This window comes from Staurois parvus, unplaced genomic scaffold (assembly GCF_062004578.1).
Source record: "Staurois parvus isolate SC_StPar_1 unplaced genomic scaffold, SC_StPar_1.0 ptg000551l, whole genome shotgun sequence".
NCBI lineage: Eukaryota > Metazoa > Chordata > Amphibia > Anura > Ranidae > Staurois > Staurois parvus.
In genome coordinates, this window is record NW_028318347.1 from 1103961 (window position 1) to 1120391 (window position 16431).

A 16431-nucleotide genomic window follows, 5' to 3' on the forward strand; every position below is an offset into this window, starting at 1 on the left:
GACAGTGATCGGTATGTACAGGAGAGGAGTGTGGAGGTATGACAGTGATGGGTATGTACAGGAGAGGAGTGTGGAGGTATGACAGTCATCAGTATGTACAGGAGAGAAGTGTGGGGGGTATGACAGTGATCGGTATGTACAGGAGAGGAGTGTGGAGGTATGACAGTGATCGGTATGTACAGGAGAGGAGTGTGGAGGTATGACAGTGATCGGTATGTACATTAGAAGAGTACGGAGGTATGACAGTGATCGGTATGTACAGGAGAGGAGTGTAGAGGTATAACAGTGATTGGTATGTACAGGAGAGGAGTGTGGGAGGTATGACAGTGATCGGTATGTACAGGAGAGGAGTGTGGAGGTATAACAGTGATTGGTATGTACAGGAGAGGAGTGTGAGAGGTATGACAGTGATTGGTATGTACAGGAGAGGAGTGTGGAGGTATGACAGTGATCGGTATGTACAGGAGAGGAGTACGGAGGTATGACAGTGATTGGTATGTACAGGAGAGGAGTGTGGTGGGTATGACAGTGATCGGCATGTACAGGAGAGGAGTTTGGAGGTATGACAGTGATCAATATGTACAGGAGAGGAGTGTGGAGGTGTGACAGTGATGGGTATGTACAGGAGAGGAGTGTGGAGGTATGACAGTGATAGGTATGTACAGGAGAGGAGTGTGGAGGTATGACAGTGATGGGTATGTACAGGAGAGGAGTGTGGAGGTATGACAGTGATCGGTATGTACAGGAGAGGAGTATGGGGAGTATGACAGTGATCGGTATGAACAGGAGAGGAGTATGGGGAGTATGACAGTGATGGGTATGTACAGGAGAGGAGTGTGGGAGGTATGACAGTGATGGGTATGTACAGGAGAGGAGTGTGGGGGGTATTACAGTGATCGGTGTGTACAGGAGAGGAGTGTGAAGGTATGACAGTGAACAATATGTACAGGAAAGGAGTGTGGGGGGTATGACAGTGATCGGTATGTACAGGAGAGGAGTGTAGAGGTATGACAGTGATCGGTATGTACAGGAGAGGAGTGTGGAGGTATGACAGTGATCGGTGTGTAAAGGAGAGGAGTGTAGAGGTATGACAGTGATCGGTATGTACAGGAGAGGAGTACAGAGGTATGACAGTGATGGGTATGTACAGGAGAGGAGTACGGAGGTATGGCAGTGATCGGAATGTACAGGAGAGGAGTGTGGAGGTTTGACAGTGATCGGTGTGTACAGGAGAGGAGTGTAGAGGTATGACAGTGATCGGTATGTACAGGAGAGGAGTACGGAGGTATGACAGTGATCGGAATGTACAGGAGAGGAGTGTGGAGGTATGACAGTGATCGGTGTGTACAGGAGAGGAGTGTGAAGGTATGACAGTGATAGGTATGTACAGGCGAGGAGTGTAGAGGCATCACAGTGATGGGTATGTACAGGAGAGGAGTGTGGGAGGTATGACAGTGATGGGTATGTATAGGAGAGGAGTACGGAGGTATGACAGTGATCGGTATGTACAGGAGAGGAGTGTGGAGGTATGACAGTGATAGGTATGTACAGGCGAGGAGTGTAGAGGTATCACAGTGATGGGTATGTACAGGAGAGGAGTGTAGAGGTATAACAGTGATCGGTATGTACAGGAGAGGAGTACGGAGGTATGACAGTGATTGGTATGTACAGGAGAGGAGTGTGGAGGTATGACAGTGATGGGTATGTACAGGAGAAGAGTGTGGAGGTATGACAGTGATAGGTATGTACAGGAGAGGAGTGTGGAGGTATGACAGTGATGGGTATGTACAGGAGAGGAGTGTGGAGGTATGACAGTGATCGGTATGTACAGGAGAGGAGTATGGGGAGTATGACAGTGATCGGTATGTACAGGAGAGGAGTGTGGGAGGTATGACAGTGATGGGTATGTACAGGAGAGGAGTGTGGGGGGTATTACAGTGATCGGTGTGTACAGGAGAGGAGTGTGAAGGTATGACAGTGAACAATATGTACAGGAAAGGAGTGTGGGGGGTATGACAGTGATCGGTATGTACAGGAGAGGAGTGTAGAGGTATGACAGTGATCGGTATGTACAGGAGAGGAGTGTGGAGGTATGACAGTGATCGGTGTGTAAAGGAGAGGAGTGTAGAGGTATGACAGTGATCGGTATGTACAGGAGAGGAGTACGGAGGTATGACAGTGATCGGAATGTACAGGAGAGGAGTGTGGAGGTATGACAGTGATCGGTGTGTACAGGAGAGGAGTGTGGAGGTATGACAGTGATAGGTATGTACAGGCGAGGAGTGTAGAGGCATCACAGTGATGGGTATGTACAGAAGAGGAGTGTGGGAGGTATGACAGTGATGGGTATGTATAGGAGAGGAGTACGGAGGTATGACAGTGATCGGTATGTACAGGAGAGGAGTGTGGAGGTATGACAGTGATCGGTGTGTACAGGAGAGGAGTACAGAGGTATGACAGTGATGGGTATGTACAGGAGAGGAGTGTGGAGGTATGACAGTGATCGGTATGTACAGGAGAGGAGTGTGGAGGTATGACAGTGATCGGTATGTACAGGAGAGGAGTGTGGAGGTATGACAGTGATCGGTATGTACAGGAGAGGAGTACGGAAGTATGACAGTGATCGGTATGTACAGGAGAGGAGTGTGGAGGTGTGACAGTGATGGGTATGTACAGGAGAGGAGTGTGGAGGTATGACAGTGATAGGTATGTACAGGAGAGGAGTGTGAAGGTATGACAGTGATGGGTATGTACAGGAGAGGAGTGTGGAGGTATGACAGTGATCGGTATGTACAGGAGAGGAGTATGGGGAGTATGACAGTGATCGGTATGAACAGGAGAGGAGTATGGGGAGTATGACAGTGATGGGTATGTACAGGAAAGGAGTGTGGGAGGTATGACAGTGATGGGTATGTACAGGAGAGGAGTGTGGGGGGTATTACAGTGATCGGTGTGTACAGGAGAGGAGTGTGAAGGTATGACAGTGAACAATATGTACAGGAAAGAAGTGTGGGGGGTATGACAGTGATCGGTATGTACAGGAGAGGAGTGTAGAGGTATGACAGTGATCGGTATGTACAGGAGAGGAGTGTGGAGGTATGACAGTGATCGGTGTGTAAAGGAGAGGAGTGTAGAGGTATGACAGTGATCGGTATGTACAGGAGAGGAGTACGGAGGTATGACAGTGATCGGAATGTACAGGAGAGGAGTGTGGAGGTATGACAGTGATCGGTGTGTACAGGAGAGGAGTGTGGAGGTATGACAGTGATAGGTATGTACAGGCGAGGAGTGTAGAGGCATCACAGTGATGGGTATGTACAGGAGAGGAGTGTGGGAGGTATGACAGTGATGGGTATGTATAGGAGAGGAGTACGGAGGTATGACAGTGATCGGTATGTACAGGAGAGGAGTGTGGAGGTATGACAGTGATCGGTGTGTACAGGAGAGGAGTACAGAGGTATGACAGTGATGGGTATGTACAGGAGAGGAGTGTGGAGGTATGACAGTGATCGGTATGTACAGGAGAGGAGTGTGGAGGTATGACAGTGATCGGTATGTACAGGAGAGGAGTACGGAAGTATGACAGTGATCGGTATGTACAGGAGAGCAATGTGGAGGTATGACAGTGATCGGTGTGTACAAGAGAGGAGTGTGGAGGTATGACAGTGATAGGTATGTACAGGCGAGGAGTGTAGAGGCATCACAGTGATGGGTATGTACAGGAGAGGAGTGTGGAGGTATGATAGTGATCGGTGTGTACAAGAGAGGAGTGTGGAGGTATGACAGTGATAGGTATGTACAGGCGAGGAGTGTAGAGGCATCACAGTGATGGGTATGTACAGGAGAGGAGTGTGGGAGGTATGACAGTGATGGGTATGTATAGGAGAGGAGTACGGAGGTATGACAGTGATCGGTATGTACAGGAGAGGTGTGTGGAGGTATGACAGTGATCGGTGTGTACAGGAGAGGAGTACAGAGGTATGACAGTGATGGGTATGTACAGGAGAGGAGTGTGGAGGTATGACAGTGATCGGTATGTACAGGAGAGGAGTGTGGAGGTATGACAGTGATCGGTATGTACAGGCGAGGAGTACGGAAGTATGACAGTGATCGGTATGTAAAGGAGAGCAATGTGGAGGTATGACAGTGATCAGTGTGTACAGGAGAGGAGTGTGGAGGTATGATAGTGATCGGTGTGTACAAGAGAGGAGTGTGGAGGTATGACAGTGATAGGTATGTACAGGCGAGGAGTGTAGAGGCATCACAGTGATGGGTATGTACAGGAGAGGAGTGTGGGAGGTATGACAGTGATGGGTATGTATAGGAGAGGAGTACGGAGGTATGACAGTGATCGGTATGTACAGGAGAGGAGTGTGGAGGTATGACAGTGATCGGTGTGTACAGGAGAGGAGTACAGAGGTATGACAGTGATGGGTATGTACAGGAGAGGAGTATGGGAGGTATGACAGTGATTGGTATGTACAGGAGAGGAGTGTGGAGGTATGACAGTGATCGGTATGTACAGGAGAGCAGTGTGGAGTTATGACAGTGATCGGTGTGTACAGGAGAGGAGTACGGAGGTAAGACAGTGATCGGTATGTACAGGAGAGGAGTGTAGCGGTATCACAGTGATGGGTATGTACAGGAGAGGAGTGTGGAGGTATGACAGTGATCGGTGTGTATAGGAGAGGAGTGTGGAGGTATGACAGTGATTGGTATGTACAGGAGAGGAGTGTGGGGGGTATGACAGTGATCGGTATGTACAGGAGAGGAGTGTGTGGGGTATGACAGTGATCGGTATGTACAGGAGAGGAGTGCGGAGGTATGACAGTGATGGGTATGTACAGGAGAGGAGTGTGAAGGTATGAAATTGATGGGTATGTACAGGAGAGGAGTGTGGAGGTATGAAAGTGATGGGTATGTACAGGAGAGGAGAACAGAGGTATGACAGTGATCGGTATGTACAGGAGAGGAGTGTGGAGGTTTGACAGTGATCGGTATGTACAGGAGAGGAGTGTGGAGGTATGACAGTGATCGGTATGTACAGGAGAGGAGTACGGAGGTATGACAGTGATCGGTATGTACAGGAGAGGAGTGTGGAGGTATGACAGTGATCGTTATGTACAGGAGGAGTGTGGGTTGTATGACAGTGATCGGTATGTACAGGAGAGGAGTGTGGGGGGGCATGACAGTGATCGGTATGTACAGGAGAGGAGTGCGGAGGTATGACAGTGATCGGTATGTAAAGGAGAGGAGTACGGAGGTATGACAGTGATCGGTATGTACAGGAGAGGAGTACGGAGGTATGACAGTGATCGGTATGTACAGGAGAGGAGTGCGGAGGTATGACAGTGATGGGTATGTAAAGGAGAGGAGTGTGGGGGATATGACAGTGATGGATACGTAAAGGAGAGGAGTGTGGAGGTATGACAGTGATCGGTATGTACAGGAGAGGAGTATGGGGGGTATGACAGTGATCGGTATGTACAGGAGAGGAGTGTGGGAGGTATGACAGTGATGGGTATGTACAGGAGAGGAGTGTGGGGGGAATGACAGTGAACAATATGTACAGGAAAGGAGTGTGGGGGGTATGACAGTGATCGGTATGTACAGGAGAGGAGTGTGGGGGATATGACAGTGATCGGTATGTACAGGAGAGGAGTACGGAGATATGACAGTGATCGGTATGTACAGGAGAGGAGTGTGGAGGCATGACAGAGATGGGTATGTACAGGAGAGGAGTGTGGGGGGTATGACAGTGATCGGTATGTACAGGAGCAGAGTACGGAGGTATGACAGTGATGGGTATGTACAGGAGAGGAGTGTGGGAGGTATGACAGTGATCGGTATGTACAGGAGAGGAGTATGGGGAGTATGACAGTGATTGGTATGTACAGGAGAGGAGTATGGGGAGTATGACAGTGATCGGTATGTACAGGAGAGGAGTGTGGGAGGTATGACAGTGATGGGTATGTACAGGAGAGGAGTGTGGGGGGTATTACAGTGATCGGTGTGTACAGGAGAGGAGTGTGAAGGTATGACAGTGAACAATATGTACAGGAAAGGAGTGTGGGGGGTATGACAGTGATCGGTATGTACAGGAGAGGAGTGTAGAGGTATGACAGTGATCGGTATGTACTGGAGAAGAGTGTGGAGGTATGACAGTGATCGGTGTGTACAGGAGAGGAGTGTAGAGGTATCACAGTGATGGGTATGTACAGGAGAGGAGTACGGAGGTATGACAGTGATGGGTATGTACAGGAGAGGAGTGTAGCGGTATCACAGTGATGGGTATGTACAGGAGAGGAGTACGGAGGTATGACAGTGATGGGTATGTACAGGAGAGGAGTGTGGAGGTATGACAGTGATCAGTGTGTACAGGAGAGGAGTGTGGGGGGTATGACAGTGATCGGTATGTACAGGAGAGGAGTGTGGAGGTATGACAGTGATGGGTATGTACAGGAGAGGAGTATGGAGGTATGACAGTGATCGGAATGTACAGGAGAGGAGTGTGGAGGTATGACAGTGATGGGTATGTACAGGAGAGGAGTGTGGAGGTATGACAGTGATCGGTATGTACAGGAGAGGAGTGTGGAGGTATGACAGTGATGGATATGTACAGGAGAGGAGTATGGAGGTATGACAGTGATCGGTATGTACAGAAGAGGATTGTGGGGGTATGACAGTGATGGGTACAAAAAGGAGAGGAGTGTGGAGGTATAACAGTGATCTGTATGTACAGGAGAGGAGTGTGGAGGTATGACAGTGATCGGTATGTACAGGAGAGGAGTGTGGAGGTATGACAGTGATCGGTGTGTATAGGAGAGGAGTGTGGAGGTATGACAGTGATTGGTATGTACAGGAGAGGAGTGTGGGGGGTATGACAGTGATTGGTATGTACAGGAGAGGAGTGCGGAGGTATGACAGTGATCGGTATGTACAGGAGAGGAGTGTGGGGGGTATGACAGTGATCGGTATGTACAGGAGAGGAGTGTGGAGGTATGACAGTGATCGGTATGTACAGGAGAGGAGTACGGAGGTATGACAGTGATCGGTATGTACAGGAGAGGAGTGTGGAGGTATGACAGTGATGGGTATGTAAAGGAGAGGAGTGTGGGGGATATGACAGTAATGGATACGTAAAGGAGAGGAGTGTGGAGGTATGACAGTGATCGGTATGTACAGGAGAGGAGTATGGGGGGTATGACAGTGATCGGTATGTACAGGAGAGGAGTGTGGGGGGTATGACAGTGAACAATATGTACAGGAAAGGAGTGTGGGGGGTATGACAGTGATCGGTATGTACAGGAGAGGAGTGTGGAGGTATGACAGTGATCGTTATGTACAGGAGAGGAGTGTGGGTTGTATGACAGTGATCGGTATGTACAGGAGAGGAGTGTGGGGGGGCATGACAGTGATCGGTATGTACAGGAGAGGAGTGCGGAGGTATGACAGTGATCGGTATGTACAGGAGAGGAGTACGGAGGTATGACAGTGATCGGTATGTACAGGAGAGGAGTACGGAGGTATGACAGTGATCGGTATGTACAGGAGAGGAGTGTGGAGGTATGACAGTGATGGGTATGTAAAGGAGAGGAGTGTGGGGGATATGACAGTGATGGATACGTAAAGGAGAGGAGTGTGGAGGTATGACAGTGATCGGTATGTACAGGAGAGGAGTATGGGGGGTATGACAGTGATCGGTATGTACAGGAGAGGAGTGTGGGAGGTATGACAGTGATGGGTATGTACAGGAGAGGAGTGTGGGGGGTATGACAGTGAACAATATGTACAGGAAAGGAGTGTGGGGGGTATGACAGTGATCGGTATGTACAGGAGAGGAGTGTGGGGGATATGACAGTGATCGGTATGTACAGGAGAGGAGTACGGAGATATGACAGTGATCGGTATGTACAGGAGAGGAGTGTGGAAGTATGACAGTGATGGGTATGTACAAGAGAGGCGTGTGGGGGGTATGACAGTGATCGGTATGTACAGGAGAGGAGTACGGAGGTATGACAGTGATGGGTATGTACAGGAGAGGAGTGTGGGAGGTATGACAGTGATCGGTATGTACAGGAGAGGAGTGTGGGGGATATGACAGTGATCGGTATGTACAGGAGAGGAGTACGGAGATATGACAGTGATCGGTATGTACAGGAGATGAGTGTGGAGGTATGACAGTGATGGGTATGTACAGGAGAGGAGTGTGGGGGGTATGACAGTGATCGGTATGTACAGGAGAGGAGTACGGAGGTATGACAGTGATGGGTATGTACAGGAGAGGAGTGTGGGAGGTATGACAGTGATCGGTATGTACAGGAGAGGAGTACGGAGGTATGACAGTGATCGGTATGTACAGGAGAGGAGTACAGAGGTATGACAGTGATCGGTATGTACAGGAGAGGAGTATGGGGGGTATGACAGTGATCGGTATGTACAGGAGAGGAGTGTGGAGGTATGACAGTGATGGGTATGTGCAGGAGAGGAGTGTGGAGGTATGACAGTGATGGGTATGTGCAGGAGAGGAGTATGGGGGGTATGACAGTGATCGGTATGTACAGGAGAGGAGTGTGGACGTATGACAGTGATCGGTATGTACAGGAGAGGAGTATGGGGGGTATGACAGTGATCGGTATGTACAGGAGAGGAGTGTGGAGGTATGACAGTGATCGGTATGTACAGGAGAGGAGTATGGGGGGTATGACAGTGATCGGTATGTACAGGAGAGGAGTACGGAGGTATGACAATGATTGGTATGTACAGGAATGAATCAGATGAGGGCAAGGAGGGTGATCGGCACGGTGGGGCAGCAATTACTGGAACCGATCCCCTGTACGGCTCTCTCTGCAGCAGCTGAAAGTCGGCTTCTTCTCCTCTCTCTGGCCGGATTTCAGCTGCAGATAGAGCTATACAAGGGATCAGTTCCAGTAATTGCCCCTCCCCCTTTGCCCCACCACCACACCCATCACCTTCCCTGTGCACCATATGTTTCCTTTTGCTGCCCGGGGCCCCCCACCGCTGCAGTACTTCCGGGTTCCCTCCTCTGCTTCCCTCCCACAGCTAAGAGCACAGGTCCTCTAAATATGTCACACTTAACAGCCCCTTATTCTCCTGAATGAACAGAATGATTGATCAGTACCGAGCACTCACTGTGTTCATTCCTAACTAAATCATATTAAACTTTTTTTGGGGGGAGGGGCCCTATCAGATTGGCTGTATGGGGCCCTGTTGTTTGTAACATCTTCCCTGTTCATACCCTCCACTTGATTCTCCATCTCCTCAATGTGAAGGAAATAGAAGTACAAGTGGAGGCAGTACAAAGGCCCCGGAGAGGAGATTGGTCAGGAAGGGTCTCTGCTCCACCATAACCCTGAATTCTCGGAGTGTCAGGACCCAGCTTCATACCCTCTTGCTCCTCTATCCCCTCAACCCGGAGGAAGTAGAAGTACAAGTGGAGCCAAAGCAATGACTCCAGGAAGGAGTATCAGCATTCTGATGACATTTCTGGGTCTACGCTCCACCATAACTCTGGTTCTCGGAGTGTCAGGTCCCAGTGGGTTCTCCTGGTGTCTCTCCTGTTATTCTGTCTCGGACACATCAGAGGAACATGGTGGGAGATCGGCCTGAATGTCCTTCCTAGGAGGGAATACCGGAGCCATTCTGAGGCCCAAATGATGGCCGGCAATGAGGAGGAAACCAACACTGAGAAGTAGATTGTGATGCCGGATTTACTGAAATCCTAGATCAGCAGTTTAGTTCCTCCAACATTTGGAGAACGCGGTGACCCTCTTTATCAAGCTTACAGACAGAGAGAGAAAGACAAATGCCCGCCATAGACGGTTCGAAAATCGGCTGATTTTTTGGATACCCTGTTACTTTGAGATTGATATCTCTAAATGCGCAGTGTGATTGCGCGTCTGGTGAGTGCGCAGTCTTTACACTTTCCCTTATCACCAACCATTTGGACCAGTCATTTGGATCTGGAAGACCCATAGACACCTTATTATTTGGACTATACCTGACACCGTGCACATGGCGGGTCACTGATTAGTGACGCAATACACTTTTAAGTATGTATTTGCACTATGTCACTTTCTCACTTGTTTTTTAGGATTGTTATTTTAATATATTGATGTTTTATTATATTTAGAAGCTGTTTATTAGGCTTGACATATCATATGATGATGATGTTTAAGCACTACACCCTGCTATTATATTATTAAGGAATAGGAACCTGACTTACCTATGTGGTCTGAAGTGGAGGAGATCCCATGCTGGTGGCCGTGTGTATAAGATGGAGACGGAGAACCTGTTTGACTGGTTGGAACCAGCTGTAAAATGTCCGAAAACAGGGAAGTGTTTCATGTACAGGATGTAGCATTTCGTACATCTCACACTGGGATTTCCTGGGTTGGTCTCATAATGAGGAACATGAAAATAACTGATGAATACAGAGGGTGCAGTATGGAGAGCAGAGACTACACCGTGTTCCAAATGATTCTGCAAATGATATTTCCTCATTTCCCTCAATAATTGATGTAAATATCAGTCGGCAGAATTCTCAGGTTATCAGCTATGAAGAGGACAATTCACATTTTATTGAACAAACCTCCTAATGATAACAGGATTTGTGTTCCGGATTATTCCGCACAGGAAGTTTCCAAACACTTTCTAGGTTGTAAAGAACTGAAAATTGTCATTTGTTGTGTTTGCAGCAGATTTACTGAAATCAAAAGCCTTTCAATCAAACTTTTCCCAACATTGTAACTTTGTAAACATTTGAAGCGGTCACGTTACATTGTAACACAGGAGCCCTTATCTGATAGCAGATCACAAGTCTGGCATCCATTGAACTTGGGAGTTTTCGGACAGTTTCTGCTTGAATTTGTTTGCAAGATGTCAGAATAGCCTCCCAGAGCTGCTGTTTGGATGTAAACTGCCTCCCACCCTCATAGATCTTTTGCTTGAGGATGCTCCAAAGGTTCTCAATAGGATTGAGGTCAGGGGAGGATGGAGGCCACACCATGACTTTCTCTCCTTTTATCCCCATAGCAGCCATTGATGCAGAGGTATTCTTTGCAGCATGAGATGGTGCATTGTCATGCATGAAGATGATTTTATTACGGAAAGCATAGTTCTTCCTTCTGTACCAGGGAAGAAAGTGGTCAGTCATTAACTCCACATACTTTGCAGAGGTCATCTTTACACCTTCGGGGACCCTAAAGGGGCTGACCAGCTCTGTTCCCATGATTCCAGCCCAAAACATGACTCCACCACCGCCTTGCTGACGTCGTAGCCTTGTTGGAACAGGGTGGCCGTCCACCAACCATCCACTACTCCATCCATCTGGACCATCCAGGGTTGCACGGCACTCATCAGTGAACAGGACTGCTTGAAAATGAGTCTTCATGTATTTTTCTGCCCAATGCAGCCGTTTCTGCTTGTGAGCATTGGTTAGTGGTGGCCGAATAGAAGGTTTATGCACAGTTGCAGGACTCTGGAGGACTCTACACCTTGATGTCCGTGGGACTCCAGAGGCACCAGCAGCTTCAAATATCTGTTTGCTGCTATGTAATGGGATTGTAGCAGCTGCTCTCTTGATCCGATGCCTGGATCTGGCAGAAATCTTCCTCAATGTGCCTTTATCTGCACCAACCCGTCTGTGCTCTGAATCAGCCACAAATCTCTTCATAGTGCGATGATCACGCTTACGTTTTCCTGAAATATCGAATGTTTTCATCCCTCGTCCAAGGCATCAAACTATTTCACTCTTTTCAGCAGCAGAAAGATCCTTTTTCTTCCCCATATTGCTTGAAAATGGTGCTCTGCTTAACCCCTCCCCCTCCGGAGGACTTACCCTCCTTAATGACCACGCCTCTTTTTGCTACTCAGCGCTGCACTAATTCAACTGATAATTGCACGGTCGGGCATTGCTGCACCCAAACAAAATTTACGTGCTTTTTTTCACACAAATAGAGCTTTCTTTCGTTGGGATGTCATCACCTGTGCGCTTTTTATTTTTCATGCTATAAACAAAAAAAATCAAAAATTTTGAAGAAAAACAATATTTGTTACTTTCAGCTATAAAATATATAAAGTAACCTCAAAGTTAGTTATAAATTTCACCAAAATGTCTCCCGCTCCATGTTTATGGGAAAAGGACCCCAATAAGTGGATATTGATTGCTTTGTGTGACCGTTATATCGTCTGCAGACTATGGGAGAGATACTGCAATTTACGCCTTTTTTTGCTATACAGCACTGCCTAGTTTAACGGACAATTGCACGGTCATGCAACACTGCACCCAAATTAAATTTACATCCTTTTTTTCCCACAAATTGAGCTTTCTTTTGGTGGTATTCGATCGCCTGTGCGGTTTTTATTTTTTGCACTATAAAAAAAAGTCTGAGAATTTTGAAAAAAAAACAAAACAATATTTTGGACTTTTGCTATAAAACATGTCCGGTAAAAAAATGTAAAAATCAAATTTAGTCATAAATTTCGACCAAAATGCATTCTGCGACATGTCTTTGCTAAAAGAAATCCCAATACGTGTAAATGAATTGGTTTACGTGAAAGTTATAGCGTCTACAAATGGCGGGAAAGATAGTGGGATTTTTTTTTTTAATTATACTAACGGTGGCGAACAGCGACTTATGGCGGTCATCAGCGATTTATGACAGTGATCAGTGACTTATGGCGGTGATCAGCGATTTATGACAGTGAACAGCGACTTATGGCAGTGATCAGCGATTTATGACAGTGAACAGTGACTTATGGCGGTGATCAGCGATTTATGACAGTGATCAGCGACTTATGGCGGTGATCAGCGATTTATGACAGTGATCGGCGACTTATGGCGGTGATCAGCGATTTATGACAGTGATTAGCGACTTATGGCGGGACTGCGGCGGACATTCTGACACTGGGAGGAACTGACTTGGGGTTACTGACATCCCCAGTGACACCAATACAGTGATGAGTGCAAAAAAAAACACTGCCACTGCTACTAATGGCACTGGGGAGGAAGGGGTTCACTTTTGAAAGGGTTAACTGTGTGAGGGGAGTGTTTTACTAGGGGGCGGGGGTGTGTACTGCACAGGGACACGCTGATCCCGGGAGATAAAGTCTTCTCTCAGGATCAGCCTGCTCTGAACTGACAGATGACAGAGCTGCAATGTAAACACTGCCGCCGTGCTATCTGTCAGTGATTACCGGTAATCGGCGGGAGTCGGCGGGTAATGACCGGCTGGGATCCGGTGATGGCCTCCCGCTGCCTCCATCAACGGGACGGGTAGGGCGGGCACACGACTCTCGGGCGCCTCCTACCTGTTTTGCACAGCAACGTTAAAAGACAGGTGCCGCTCTGCCACAGTAAAAACACTGTGTGAGGAACTGTCCCTGTGTGATCACATTTTGCCCTTTCTGTTCTGGTTTTCTCCCCTTTGTAAAGCTGGACATGTTTCACAGACATTCTACACTGTTTAGGGAAATGTGACCTTGTAGTCTTTCACTTCTAATAGAGTTCATACTGTATTGTTAGTTGTTGGGTTTGTTGTGGGTGGGGAAAACCCGGTGCCAGGCTGTCTGGTGGGGGTGGGGTTGAAGCTGTATATACTGAGCTGTGTTTAATAAAGAGTCATTCATTATTCACCCTACACGAAGTTCCGACTCGTGGTTTTGGGTAGAGCAAAAGGGAGGGTTTTTAGGTATAATATCTGCCTTGGGAGAGTGCTGGAAGACTTGCTGGAAAAGAGAACCATTGGGTGGGACATATCGCTCTGCACGAGGAAGCCCAGGCAGAACGGTTCCGCCACAATTGGTTGGCAGCGGTGGGATCTTTCCTCATTGCGGAGAAAGTCCAAACTAGCAACCAGGACCCCATCTTTTTCACGGAGACGTCCCTGCTCAGCCAGATGGATATATGGGACCTCCGGAAGCCAGCCCTCCAAAGCCTGCTTGTTGCTCGGGGAGGTATCGCTGGCTCCAAGACCAGAGAGGAACTGTTGGGCGAGATTATGGCCCTAGACCAAGCGGATGCGCACCCCACTTTACCTGATGCACCCTCCGCTATGCTTGAAGCAAACACTGCTCTGCCAGAAGAGAACTCCGCTTCACAGGAGGAGTTAGAGGAACAGAGCAGCTCATCAGCCCCTGAAACACCAGGCCCACTTAGCACCACACAGAGACCCCTATACCATTCGGATTTACAACAAGAGGTGGAGTGGCGTTTGGCTCTGTTCGGCAGCGCTCCCACCTCCGAACAGATTTCCAAGGCCCTAGACTGCGGCTTAGTCACTCCCGGTCATCAACCAAGGACTTGGTCTGGGAGAGGATTACCTCCCGCCTTCTCCAGACTGCAACCGGACCAAAGAAAATTCCCTACGCTGTTTTTAAAACTTTCTCAGAGGCGGATGGGGACATTGACAGCTTTCTTCAGGACTTTGAACGGTTGTGCACCATCCATGGTGTGGCAGCCCAAGACCGGGTCCCCATTTTGAGCAGCAAGCTAACCGGTCGGGCTGCAGATGCATTCAGAACTGTAACCGACAGCTACTGCTTGGATTATGATTTTGTTAAGGAACACTTGCTGGCTTCTGCCAGGGGTGCCGGGGGACGGACAGTCCCAGCTGAGTGTAACGGATGTAGATAACAGCACACGGCTGCCTCCCAAGGAACAGGCCCGCCAACTGCTCCAAGAACACCGAGGGCTGTTCTCGTCTTTGCCTGGTTACACCACCACAACTATCCACCGGGTAGACACGCAGGGTCAGGCCCCCCTGAAGCAGGCAGCCTACCAAGTTCCTCAGTCCATCAGAGAAGGGATGAGAAGAGAGATTAAGGAAATGTTAGATTTAGGTGTGATAGAACCCTCTGACAGTCCCTGGGCCTCCCCAGTAGTTCTGGTACCCAAGAAGGACAGAACCATCCGGTTCTGTGTGGACTACCGCAGGCTCAATGACCGGACCGTGACTGATGCATACCCCATGCCCCGGATAGACGAGCTGCTGGACCGGATGGCCAGAGGTCATTTTCTTACCACTATCGATCTCTGCAAGGGGTACTGGCAGATTCCGCTGGATGCGGACGCGGTACCAAAGTCAGCATTCATCACCCTGTTCGGCTTGTACCAGTCCAGGGTCATGCCGTTTGGGATGAAGAATGCCCCAGCTACCTTTCAGAGAATGGTAGATAACCTGCTGGATGGACTGCAGGAATTCTCCTGTGCCTATCTAGACGATATAGCTATCTACAGTGATAGTTGGGAGGATCATCTCCAACATCTCAGGGAAGTGCTTGATTGCATCGGGCAAGCAGGGCTGACCATCCGACCTGACAAATGCCACGTTGGGGTGTCCAAGGTCCAATATCTAGGACATCGGGTAGGATGTGGGAAGCAACGACCGGCACCTGCAAAGGTGGAAGCGGTAGCAAATTGGCCCACTCCCCAAACCAAGACCCAGGTCCTTGCCTTCCTAGGCACTGCGGGGTACTACCGTAAATTCATCCCCAACTACAGCGCCATTGCTAAACCCCTAACGGATCTGACCCGGAAGAATCTGCCCCGACAGGTTGTGTGGTCCCCAGAGTGTGAAACTGCTTTCCAAAAGCTCAAACATGATCTAATCCATGCTCCCGTTTTGGCTGCTCCTGACCCTTCCAAACGGTTTTGTGTTCACACCGATGCCTCCACCTTTGGATTGGGCGCTGTTCTGAGCCAAATCGGGGATGACGGGAACGACCATCCAGTGGCCTACCTAAGTAGAAAGTTGTTACCCCGAGAGGTGGCCTACGCTGCTGTGGAGAAAGAGTGCCTTGCCTTAGTATGGGCCCTCAAGAAATTGCAGCCCTACCTGTACGGGCGCTCCTTCACCGTACTCACCGATCACAACCCCATGGTATGGCTAAACCGGGTCTCCGGGGACAATGGTCGTCTGCTTCGGTGGAGCTTGGCCCTCCAACCCTATAACTTTACAATCCAGTACTGACCGGGGAAGCAAAACGCCAATGCAGATGGGTTGTCCCGGCAAGCCGAGTTGGAGAAGTAACCCTCTGAACCGACCAGCCCCAAGCGGACCCGTTTGAAGGTCTCGCCGGGTCTGGCGGGTGTTACACAACGGGGGAGCTTTGTGAGGAACTGTCCCTGTGTGATCACATTTTGCCCTTTCTGTTCTGGTTTTATCCCCTTTGTAAAGCTGGACATGTTTCACAGACATTCTACACTGTTTAGGGAAATGTGACCTTGTAGTCTGTCACTTCTAATAGAGTTCATACTGTATTGTTAGTTGTGGGGTTTGTTGTGGGTGGGGAAAACCCGGTGCCAGGCTGTCTGGTGGGGGTGGGGTTGAAGCTGTATATACTGAGCTGTGTTTAATAAAGATTTTCCTTCAGTTGGGCTCACCGGCCAATCTAATTATCTCCGGTGTC

General features: G+C 48.8%; 1 protein-coding gene across 2 annotated transcripts in view; it reads right to left on the minus strand.

The window, feature by feature from the left end:
* The window catches only part of LOC149451038 (uncharacterized), a 221199-nt gene that overhangs the window by 27039 nt on the left and 177729 nt on the right, over positions 1 to 16431 (minus strand). The window contains exon 1 of one of the 2 annotated variants that reach the window (XM_089691125.1): positions 10247 to 10684. The exons of the other annotated variant lie outside the window; for it this stretch is intronic. The gene's annotated coding sequence lies outside the window, so the exon portion shown is untranslated. Of the gene's footprint in view, positions 1 to 10246; positions 10685 to 16431 lie in introns of those variants that run through there. 2 annotated transcript variants of the gene reach the window in all.